Raw genomic sequence first — 12,150 nt, 5'->3', positions numbered from 1 at the left:
TGAGTGGATGAACCAAAGCCTAATGATAATGTTAAAAATTCGCCAAAGGTACCTTTCTGGAGAGCTGTTTGGCAGTGTCTTTCAACTGAATAAAAAAAAAAATGTGCCTTTTATTTACAAAACAAACTCACAGACTTAGAGAAGGAACCTATGGTTGAGGTTGCAGGGTGAGAGGGGTCTGGAGAATGGAGGGAAGAGATAGGGAGTTTGGGATAGACATGTACACACTGCTATATTTCAAATGGATAACCAACAAGGACCTACTGTATATCACACGGAACTCTGCTCAATGTTATATGGCAGCCTGGATGGGAGGGGAGTTTGGGGGAGAGTGGATACATGTATATGTATGGCTGAGTCCCTTCACCATTTACCTGAAACTATCACAACATTGTTAGTTGGCTATACTCCAGTATAAGATAAAAAGTTTATTTAAAACAAACAAAAAAACGGATGGCTTTTGATATAGCAATTCCTTTCTTTTCCCAAGGAGGGGAGGTAGGAGGTGCACACAGAACTAGTTAGCTCCAGGCCTCGGTTGCACATTCAGAGTCATTTGTTCCATATATATGGAACACCACTGTGCCCCAGGTCACTGAAGAATGGCCTCTGTGATGCTCCTCCTACAGAGAAGTAGAGTCCAGTTCTCCTGCCCTTGAACATGGGTTTGAGATTCGTTGATCAATAGGATGATATCGTGCCATTTCCTGGCCTAGAACTTCAGAAAAAAACAGCTTTCACATTCCCCTTCTGGGAACACTCAGCCCTGAGCTGTCGTGTAAGGAGTCGGTGTGGACACCACTGAGACATCATGTTCACACTCGGGCCAAGAATCCCAGCTGAGGGAGTTCCCTGGTGGTCCAGTGGTCAGGACTCGGCACTTTGCCAGCCACCACCACCTTGTCCTGAACCCTCCAGACTGACCCATGTACCAGCTGAATACCACAGAGTAGAAACACGGGCTGCGGTTGGAGGGGGGTGGGTCGTGGGGTGGGAGTTCCCTGATGGTCCTGTGGCTAAGACTCCACGCTCCCGTGCAGGGGGCCTGGGTTCCATCCCTGGTCAGAGAACTAGATCGCACATGCCCTAACTAAGACCTGGCACAGCCAAAAAAAAAAAGAAAGTGAATCAAACAGAATCTTTGTGTTTTTTGGCCACTCAGCTTGTGGGATCTCAGTTCCCCAACCAGGGATTGAACTCAGGTCACAGCAGTGAAAGCCCAGAATCCTAACCACTAGTCCGCCAGGGAACTCCTTTGAAGTATTGAATGAAAAATATAAACATTGACATAAAGAACACAGTAGGTGGTAGAAATAGCATGAATGCATCTGAGGAATGAATTAGTGATGAAGCTGGTCAGAGTGATTAAATGCCCTGGTGTAGTTTTACTAAATGCCTAGGGTGCCCAGTTATTTGGTCAAACACTGGTCGAGAGGGTGCTGTGAAAGTATTTTGTAGATGTGATCAACATACACTCATTTGACTAAATAAAGGAGATTACCCTCAGTAATGTGGGTGGGCCTCTCATCTCACCAGGTGAAAGCCTTTAGGCTTCTCAGAGTGGAAGGAATTCAGATTACATCAGCCCCTTTCTGAATTTCCAGTCTGTTGGCCGGCCCTACAGGTTTTAGACTTGCCAACCCTTACAACCACATGAACTGATTCCTTTTTTTTTTTTTTTTTATTCGTTGGAGGCTAATTACTTTACAATATTGTAGTGGTTTTTGCCATACATTGACATGAATCAGCCATGAATTTACATGTGTTCCCCATCCTGATCCCCCCTCCTGCCTCCCTCTCTGAACTAATTCCTTAAAATAAATAAATCGTACATATATTTTTATTGGTTCTGTTGGTTCTGTTTCTCTGGAGGACCTTGACTAATACAAGGGCAATGTAAAAACCTCACCACCCGAGGACTTCCCTGGTGGTTAAGAATATGCCTGCCAATGCAGGGGACGAGGGTTCCATGCCTGGTCTGGGAAGATTCCACATGCCTCGAAGCAACTAAGCCTCTGTGCCACAACTACTGACCCCACGTGCTGCAGCTGCTGAGGCCCACGAGTCCTAGAGCCTGTGCTCCACAGCAAGAGAAGCCGCTGCAATGAGAAGCCTGTGCAGCGCAACTAGAGTGGCCCCCGTTCACTCAGTTCAGTTCAGTTCAGTCACTCAGTCCTGTCTGACTCTTTGCAACCCCATGGACTGCAGCACACCAGGCCTCCCTGTCCATCACCAACTCCTGGAGTTTGCCCAGACTCATGTCCATCGAGTCGGTGATGCCATCCAACCATCTCATCCTCTGTCATCCCCTTCTCCTCCCGCCTTCAATCTTTCCCAGCATCAGGGTCTTTTCAAATGAGTCAGCTCTTCACATCAGGTGGCCAAAGTACTGGAGCTTCAGCTTCAACATCAGTCCTTCCAGTGAACACACAGGACTGATCTTTAGGATAGACTGGTTGGATCTCCTTGCAGTCCAAGGGACTCTCAAGAGTTTTCTCCAACACCACAGTTCAAATGCATCAATTCTTCAGCACTCAGCTTTCTTTATAGTCAAACTCTCATATCCATACATGACTACTGGAAAAACCATAGCCTTGACTAGATGGAAATTTGTTGGCAAAGTAATGTCTCTGCTTTTTAATATGCTGTCTAGGTTGGTCATAACTTCCCTTCCAAGGAGTAAGGGTCTTTTAATTTCATGGCTGCAGTCTCCATCTGCAGTGATTTTGGAGCCCCCAAAAGTAAAGTCGGTGACTGTTTTCAATGTTTTCCCCATCTATTTGCCATGAAGTGATGTTACCAGATAACATGATCTTAGTTTTCTGAATGTCGAGCTTTAAGCCAACGTTTTCACTCTCCTCTTTTACTTTCATCAAGAGGCCCTTTAGTTCTTCTTCACTTTCTGCCATAAAGGTAGTGTCGTCTGCATATCTGAGGTTATTGGTATTTCTCCCGGCAATCTTGATTCCAGCTTGTGCTTCCTCCAGCCCAGCATTTCCCATGATGTACTCTGCATATAAGTTAAATAATCAAGGTGACAATATACAGCCTTGACGTACTCTTTTCCCTATTTGGAACCAGTCTGTTCCATGTCCAGTTCTACCTGTTGCTTCCTGACTTGCATACAGATTTCTCAAGAGCCAAGTCAGGTGGTCTGGTATTCCCGTCTCTTTCAGAATTCTGCACAGTTTATTGTGATCCACACAGTCAAAGGCTTTGGCATAGTCAATAAAGCAGAAATGGATGTTTTTCTGGAACTCTCTTGCTTTTTTGACGATCCAGCGGATGTTGGCAATTTGATCTCTGGTTCCTCTGCCTTTTCTAAATTCAGCTTGAACATCTGGAAGTTCATGGTTCACGTGTTGCTGAAGCCTGGCTTGGAGAATTTTGAGCATTACTTTGCTAGCGTGTGAGATGAGTGCAATTGTGCAGTAGTTTGAGCATTCTTTGGTATTGCCTTGCTTTGGGATTGGAATGAAAACTGACCTTTTCCAGTCCCGTGGCCACTACTGACTTTTCCAAATTTGCTGGCATATTGAGTGAAACACTTTCACAGCATCATCTTTTAGGATTTTAAATAGCTCAACTGGAATTCCATCACCTCCACTAGCTTTGTTCATGGTGATGCTTCCTAAAGCCAACTTGACTTCATATTCCAGGATGCCACATTCCCCTTCACTGCAACTAGAGAAAGCCATCTTGCAGCAACGAAGACACAGTGTAGCCAAAAGAAAAAAAAAATCTCTTGTGGTTCAACTGGTAAAGAATCCGCCTGCAATGGGGGAGACCTGGGTTTGATCCCTGGGTTGAGAAGATCTCTTGGAGAAGGGAAAGGCTACCCACTCCAGTATTCTGGCCTGGAAAATTCCATGGACTGTATAGTCCATGGGGTCGAAAAGTAAAAACAGAAAACTGAGCGACTTTCACTTTCTTCCTGCTTTCTGTTGTAGTTGTCATATGTGTCATCTCCGCATACACTGCAAACCTCATCTGTGGGAGTTGCAATAAATTTAGAGGGGCTGAAGGGGAGAGCTTGAGAAGGGGCCGGGTGAAAGTGGAAGCCAGAGAGGCACGGTTTGTCTGTTTCCTCATGCGTGCACGCGTGCATGCTCTGTCACTTCAGTCGTGTGTGACTCTTTGCGCCCCCATGGACTGTAGCCTGCCAGGCTCCTCTGTCCATGGGGGTTCTCCAGGCAAGAATACTGGAGTGTTTTGCCATTTTCTTCTCCACTGTTTCCTCATGACAACATGTATTTGAAACATTAGGACTTTAGTAGTTCACACATGATGTCATGCACTTCAGCGTGCATCCCGTTGGGAGAGACACAATGCCAGGCAGTCCCACTATCTGCTGTTGGCTTAAAGTGTGACTGTCAGTCTCTCCTTGATGTTGAAGTGCACTTTTCCTTGCTGATTAATAAACAATCTGTAGCTGATACTTTGCATGACTAGACTTTTTCAGCTGTGTTTCATCCAATGGTTTTAAGGTCTCTTGACAATACTTGCCTAATTCAATTAGGGATTACCAAGGGGTGATTTTTCTATTTTTTTTTTCTGTATTTATTAAGAGAGCTGTTATCTGATGTTTTGTTCTTAATAGCACAGTGGTAGGTTTTGATTGGTTGGATTAGAAACACAGCCCATCTAGAATCCTAAATGTAAGTGGAAGGGGCCTGGGATTATCCAGGAAAGAGATTCTGGTTCAACTGTGTCATTTTCCAGAAACAGAAAGGAATTTGTTCTAAGGCTTCTTCTTGGGGCTTGCCTGGTGGCTCAGTGGCAAAGAATCCGCCTACAGTGCAAGAGACAGGGGTTAGCTCCCTGGGTCAGGAAGATCCCCTGGAAAAGGGAATGGCAACCCACTCCAGTGTCTTTGCCTGGGAAATCCCATGGACAGAGGAGCCTGGTGGGCTACAGTCCGTGGGGTCACAAAGAGTTGGCCACAACTTAGGGACTAAACTGGAGAAAGAAATGGCAACCCACTTCAGTACTTTTGCCTGGAAAATTCCATGGACGGAGGAGTCTGGTAGGCTACAGACCATGGGGACACGACTGAGCGACTTCTCTTGTTTCCCTTTAGGGACTAAACAACAAAGGCTTCCAACATGAGCTTTGCAATGTCCTACGGGAGCTTCCTGTAATACAGCGAAATACGTATACGTATACAGTTACTTGGATTTTCAGCTTAAATGATTTGCTCATACTTTCCCTAGCTGAGTGGAGCTTAATGGGGTGTGCCCCTCAAAATCACCTGGGGTTCCTTTACCACACAGCTGTGTTTCCCCTTCCCCCAGCTCCTGACTCAGCAGGCCCCGGGGGTGGTATCTATATTTTGAAGAAGCCCAGATGACTCTTGTTTTGTTTCTTCTCAGAAGTTTACTTTGGTTTTTATTTTAAAAATTGTATAAATAATTATCAAGTACATTTTTTGTGAAGAATAAAGCCTGGTACACAAAACTATCTGGGAAAGTCACCTGCACCCCATCCCTTATGCCCATGACACTGCTCAAATGTATCCAGTTTGATAAGTTACCTTCTGGTCATTTTTCTATTAATTTACTCACTATATGTGCGTGGACATGCATCTAGTTTTTAAATAAGTAGGATTATGGCATTTGCACTGTTCCATGAATTGCTTGTTTTACTTACTGACGTATTTCTCACGTCACTATTTATAGATCTACTTAATCCTAGTCAACAGGCTGCAAACTGTTTCACTATACAGAAATATCATTGAAGGAAACCAGAATATGTCACCCCAAAACATGTCTCATTGACATAAGAATCCTTTTGCACTTATAAGACAATTGTGTGTGGGTGTGTTAGTCACTCAGTCATGTCCAACTCTGCGACCCTGTGGACTGTAGCCCACTGGGCTCCTCCGTCCATGGGATTCTCCAGGCAAGACTACTGGAGTGGGTTGCATTTTCCTTCTCCAGTGGATCTTCCCAACCCAAGGACTGAACCCAGGTCTCCTGCACTGCAGGTAGATTCTTTGCTGTCTGGGCCACTGGGGAAGACTTAAGATAATTAAGAAATAGCAAATGCAGAAAAATCTCTCTTTACCCTCCCCTCTTCTAGGGTATAAAGTTTCCTTTCCTGGAGACGACTCGAGACTCCTAGCCCAGAGACAGCACCAGAGGAGTCTGAAAACAAACTATTCCATTCATTTCCGCCCATATATTGGGTGGTCAAAAAGTTCATTCATTTTCCATAGCATCTTACAGACAAATCCAAATGAATTTTTTGACTAACCCAATATTTGTTTCCCCACTGTTTGCCACCTTGGAAGCTTAAAGCCATTCCTTCATCTCGTCATTTCTCTACAACTCGGTGTCCTTTGTTGCAGATGCAAAATAATCCTGAGGTTGAGCCACCCTTTTGAGTCACTCATGGGTTTCTCCCATGTATATATGTGGTATAAACGTTAATACACAGGTCAAGAAGGAACGGATTCAGACATGGAACTACTGACTGGCTTAAAATTGGGAAAGGAGTACAAGGCTATATATTGTCACCCTGCTTATTTAACTTATATGCAGAGTACATTATGTGAAATGCTGGTCTGGATGAATCACAAGCTAAAATCTTGTCAATCCCAAATGTGGTCCAGGGACTTCCCTGGTTGTTCTTCAGTGGTTAAGACTAAGACTTTACACTTCCACAGCAGGGTGCATGGGTTTGATCCCTAATCAGGGAACTAAGATCCTACATGCCTCGATGTGTAGTGAAAAAGATCTCCATGGATGATTCTAATATACAGCCAAGTCTCTGTCCCTGAAACTCCTCTCCACCTTTGCCAGCTGTGGGCCCCTCAACAACTCTGAGCCTCAGTGATCTGGGCTATAAAATGGGTATAAGTAATAAGATGTACTTAGGGCCTTTCTATTTAAAATGTGTTCTGGGACTTCCCTGGTGGTCCAGCAGTTAAGAATCTGCCTTCTAATGCAGGGAACTCGGGTTTGATCCTAACTGAAGATCAACTAATCCGGTACGCCACAACTACTGAAGCCCACTTGCACTAGAGCCTGTGCTCTGCAACAAGAGAAGCTCGCACACCGAAACCAAAACTCAGCACAACCAAAAAGAAAAAAAACCTGTGTTCCACGAACCGGTAGCTTTGGCACCCTTGTCCTCCTGAACTGGAATCCATATTCCAACAATCTGCCTGGTGAATTGTTTGCATACTAAAGGTTCAGGAGATTTTGAAGATTGACTGAGATAGTAAATATTATAATTGTATAATGAATTACATATAATGAGCATCTGGTAACAAGCACTCATCATGTATTCACTGAATGAATAAATGAGGGACTCCTTGATTTAGACGTGATTTTTCCCATTTTATCTTCCCTGGTGTCTCAGATACTAAAGCGTCTGCCTACAATGTGGGAGACCCGGGTTTGATCCCTGGGTTGGGAAGATCCTCTGGAGAAGGAAATGGCAACCCGCTCCAGTATTCTTGTCTGGAAGATCCCATGGACGGAGGAGCGTGGTAGGCTACAGTCCATGGGGTTGCAAAGAGTTGGACACCACTGAGCGACTTTACTTGCTTTCACTTTTCCCATTTTACACCTGAGGAAACAATGGCTCCGTTGGCTACTAGGAGAGCTGGTTAAACTCATAAAATGCTGGGGGCGACGGGCTTGGTGTTTCAGTTCAGTTCAGTCCCTCAGTCCTGTCCAACTCTGCAACCCCATGGACTGAAGCATGCCAGGCTTCCCTGTCCATCACCAACTCCCGGAGCATACTCAAACTCATGTCCATCGAGTCAGTGATGTCATCCAACCATCTGGGGGATGGCGAAAAAGGAAGGTTCCAGAGACTTGAAGGCCAGGACACACACTGCACTTTTGGATATTCTGAGAGAAAGGGCTCCTTATCCTCATATCCTCCAGGGAAGAGAAATGTATTTTTGTTAGAGAGACCCAGGAGGTCCAACTATGTATACGCTAAAACAAACATACCCTAAAATGGAAGATTCACCCTTCCATTTGTCCACAAATATTTATGAAGCCTGCCTATGTGCTTGGTGCTGGACAAAACAAAAAAATAGTTTCATCTCTGAAAAGCCTGGTCTTCAGCTGGTAAAGAATCCAGGAGACCCTGGTTTGATTCCTGGGTCAGGAAGGTCCCCTGGAGAAGGGACAGGCTCCCCACTCCAGTATTCTTGCCTGGAGAATCCCCATGGAAAAAGGAGCCTAGTGGGCTATAGTCCATGGGATTGCAAAGAGTCGGACATCAGTGGCTAAGCATTAGCACTAGCACTGAAGAAGCTAAGTTAAAATCCACAGTATGGATAAGGTCTGAGGAGGGGAGAGAGACTGGTTTACAAGATCAAGTGACTAGGGAAGGCTCCCGAAGAGATTATATAGAAGGTACAATCTGAAGAGTACAGGAATATTTAAGAAGAAGCAAAAGAGATCACTGGGACTTCCCTGGTGGCCCAGTGGTTACGAATCTACCTTGCAATGCAGAGGATGCAGGTTCGATCCCTGGTAGGGGAACTAAGATCTCATGTGCCTTGGGGCAACTAAGCCTGTGAAATGCCACTACTGAGCCTGAGGGCTCCGGGGCCGTGCTCCCCAATTAGACAGTCCCTGCACCACAACGAAAGGTGCCACATGACACAAGTAAGACCTGACGAAGCCAAATAAATAATTATTTTTTTAAAAAACAGAGAGATCCCTGGTTATCCTTTTAATTACAAGCTAGAGTCTTAGAGATTAGCTCTTTGTAGTTTAAAGGTTCTTCTTTACCCTTAAACTATTTTGCAGCTCTGTATGTTGTAGATAAAGGATAGCAATGCAAATAAGCCTTATCTGTACACACGCAAATAAACCCTGTCCAGAGGAATGACACCTCCCAGCCCCACAGAAAAGCCAGTTTTATGTCTATTTGTAAATTCATTTAAACATTTCTTGACTCCATATAACTACGTGATTCTGTGTTCTACTTTGAACTGTTTGTGGCATCTGCCTGGTTCTCTCGTTAATTAATGAGCTAAATAAAAATCTTTGACATATGTTCATTTTATATCTGTGCAAGTGTCGTGATTTTATCATCTTTTACAATTTATGCTTGAACAAGAATAGAAGTCAGCCTGTGTTCCAGGCAGGAAGAGAAGCAGATCCCAAGGCTTTGCTTTGGGTGGGGTCTCAGGTGGAAGCAGGGAGGTCAGTGTGAGGGGCGACCTGAGGAACATGGGATGTGGTGGCCCAGATGGCAGTCCTGCAGGCCTCATATAGGAAGCCACTGGAAGATCTTTTTTAATTTTTATTTACTTACTTAATTTTGATTGCTTTGGGTCTTTGTTGTGGCACGGGCTTTCTCTAATTGCAGCAAGCAGGGGCTATTCTTCCTTGCGGTGTGCAGGTTTCTCATGTGGTGGCTTCTTGTCTTAAAGAGCACAGGCTCTAGGCACACGAACTTCAGTAGTTGCGGCACACAGGGTCAGTACTTGTGGCTCGCAGTCTCTAGAGCACAGGCTCAGATGTTGTGACACACAGGCTTAGTTGCTCTGGGGCATGTGGAATCTTCCCAGACTAGGATCGAACCCATGTCCCCTGAATTGGTAGGTGGATTCTTATCCACTGTGCTACCAGGGAAGTCTATGAGGGTCTTTTTTTTTAAATTATTTATTTATTTGGCTGTGCCAGATCTTAGTTGCATCATGCAGGATCTTTAATTGAAGCCTGTGAAGTCTTTCTTATGGCCTGTGGGATCTAGTTCCCGGACCAGAGATCGAACCTGGGACCTCTGCATTGGGAGCAGAGTCTTAGCCACTGGACCACCAGGGTGTCCCTGGAGGGTGTTAATCTGTGGTATAATGGTCTGATTCTTGGTGTAAGAGCCACCTACCAGCTGGGTGGAGAAACCGTGGATTGAAGGGGCAGGAGGGAGACCACGAGGATGTGTGTGTGGACGGGTCCAGCAATCCAGGTGGGAGGTAACCGTGGTCTGGCCTTAGTGGGTTGAGGCTTGAGGAGGCAGCAATATCTGCTGAACCACAAATAAATGGGGATGGCACAGGTGAAAGTCTACAACGGGACACCACATCTGATTTCATTCACAGGGTAAATGTCGAGGTCTGGGAACGCAGAGGGAACTCAGCCGAGCTTGCATTCACCACATCAGTATGCTAGTGCGGGGCGTGAAAGTGGTGCCACAGAAACCCTGAGCGGGAGGGGAAGGTTTGTGGTTGAAGGAGAGAGCGCCACTGGATGATCTCAGGCAGTTACCTAATTCTTTTTTAAAAAATAAATGTATATATTATCGCTGTTTAGTTGCCAAGTCGTGTCCGACTCTTTTGTGATTCCATGGACGTAGCCCACCAGGTTCTTCTGTCCATGGGATTTCCCAGGCAAGAATACTGGAGTATGTTGGCATTTCCTCCTCTTGGGTATCTTCCTGACCCAGGGATCAAGCCCACATCTCCTGCCCTGGCAAGCAGTTTCTTTTTCATTGGGCTACCAAGGAAGCCCAAATATATATACACACATATATGTGTGTGTGTGTGTGTGTGTGTGTGTGTGTGTATGTGTGTATATATATATATATATATATATATAAAGACCTGGGGCAGATGATAAATTATATATATATATAATGTATATTTATATATCAATATAATTATTATTGTGTAATGTATATATTATATCCTATATATAAGTTATATATATATAATTTATCATCTGCCCCAGGTCTTAATTGCTGCACTCGGGACTTTTGATCTTTGTTGTGGTATGCAGGATCCTTAGTTGTGGCATTCGAACTCTTAGTTTCGGCATATGGGATCTAGTTCCCTGACCAGGGATTGAACCCAGGCCCCTTGTACTGGGAGCACAGAGTGTTAGCCCCTGGACCACCAGGGAAGTTCCAGGAAGTTACTTCTTTTGAGAAATCTCTTTTAAAATGGAGATGATAAAAGAGTGGGTTGATTGAACAATCCAATGAAATAAAAAACTATTCCGCCCTCAATAAGTGGCAGCCAATTTTGTTTCAAAGAATAATGAATGCCTCAAACACATTAAACTAATCTTTGCATTGGTATAGTGCTATAAATGTTTTTGAACCTTCTTTAGAGCTGAGATACAAGACAAGATCTATTGTTTCCTGTGGCCGCTGTAACAAATCATCAAAAACTGGTGACTTAAAGAACAGAAACTCTACTGCAGTTCTGGAGACAGGAAGTCTCCTGGTTTCTTCCGGAGCCTCTGAGGAAGAAGCTGACTGTTCCATGCCTCTCTCCTGGCTTCTGGTGGCTACAGGTGGCATCAGCATCCTTGACTAATCTGTTTCCCTCTTCTCCTGGCCTTCTCTTCTGTTTACCCTCCCTTAGCTTCTCTCATAAAGATGCCTGTCATTAGGGTTAGGCCCCATCCTAATTCAGGATGACCTAATCTCAAGATCCTTTGTTCAAAGTATCCTCAGCAAAGACCCTTTCCCCAAATAAGGCCACATTCACAGGTTTTAGATGGGTACGTCTTAGGGATGAGATGGTTGGATGGCATCACCGACTCAATGGACATGAGTTTGAGTAAACTCCGGGATTTGGTGACGGACAGGGAGGCCTGGCGTGCTGCAGTCCATGGCGTCGCAGAGTCGGACACGACTGAGCTACTGAATTGTTGAACTGTTGTCTTTGGGAGACCACTATTGAACCAATTAGAAAAACCCATGTTAATTTATTTTTTCATATCGTGAACCAATTTCTCCAACTCTATCTGCTAAATAATCCCTGCTCTCCCTACTGTTTTGTTTTTTTGTTTTGTCCATGCTGCAGGACTTGTGGGATCTTTGTTCCCCAACCAGAGATGGAACCCAGGCCCTTGGCAATGGTGAAGACCTAGTTCATTGAAAAAGACCACAATGCTGGGAAAGACTGAAGGCAAGAGGAGAAGGGGTGGCAGAGGATGAGATGGTTAGATAGCATCAATGACTCAGGGGACATGAGTTTGAGCAAACTCTGGGAGGTAGTGAAGGACAGAGGAGGCTGATGTGCTGTAGTCCATAGGGTCGCAAAGAGTCAGATGCAAATTAGCCACTGAAAACTGACAACCACCTTGGCAGTGAGACCCTCAGGCACTGGACCCCCAAGGAAGTCCCTCCCCATTAGTTTGTGGTATCACCTTTTCAATGTACCAAGTT

General features: G+C 44.8%; 1 protein-coding gene across 1 annotated transcript in view; it reads right to left on the bottom strand.

Annotated features, from left to right (window-relative positions):
- SYNGR1 (synaptogyrin 1) overlaps positions 1-12,150 on the bottom strand; it is a 125,352-nt gene that overhangs the window by 35,829 nt on the left and 77,373 nt on the right. The window lies entirely within an intron of this gene.

The sequence above is a fragment of the Odocoileus virginianus genome, chromosome 23, assembly GCF_023699985.2.
Source record: "Odocoileus virginianus isolate 20LAN1187 ecotype Illinois chromosome 23, Ovbor_1.2, whole genome shotgun sequence".
NCBI classification, from domain to species: domain Eukaryota; kingdom Metazoa; phylum Chordata; class Mammalia; order Artiodactyla; family Cervidae; genus Odocoileus; species Odocoileus virginianus.
The sequence above is the reverse complement of the archived record's forward strand: the minus strand, read 5'-3'. Positions and strand labels throughout refer to the sequence as shown.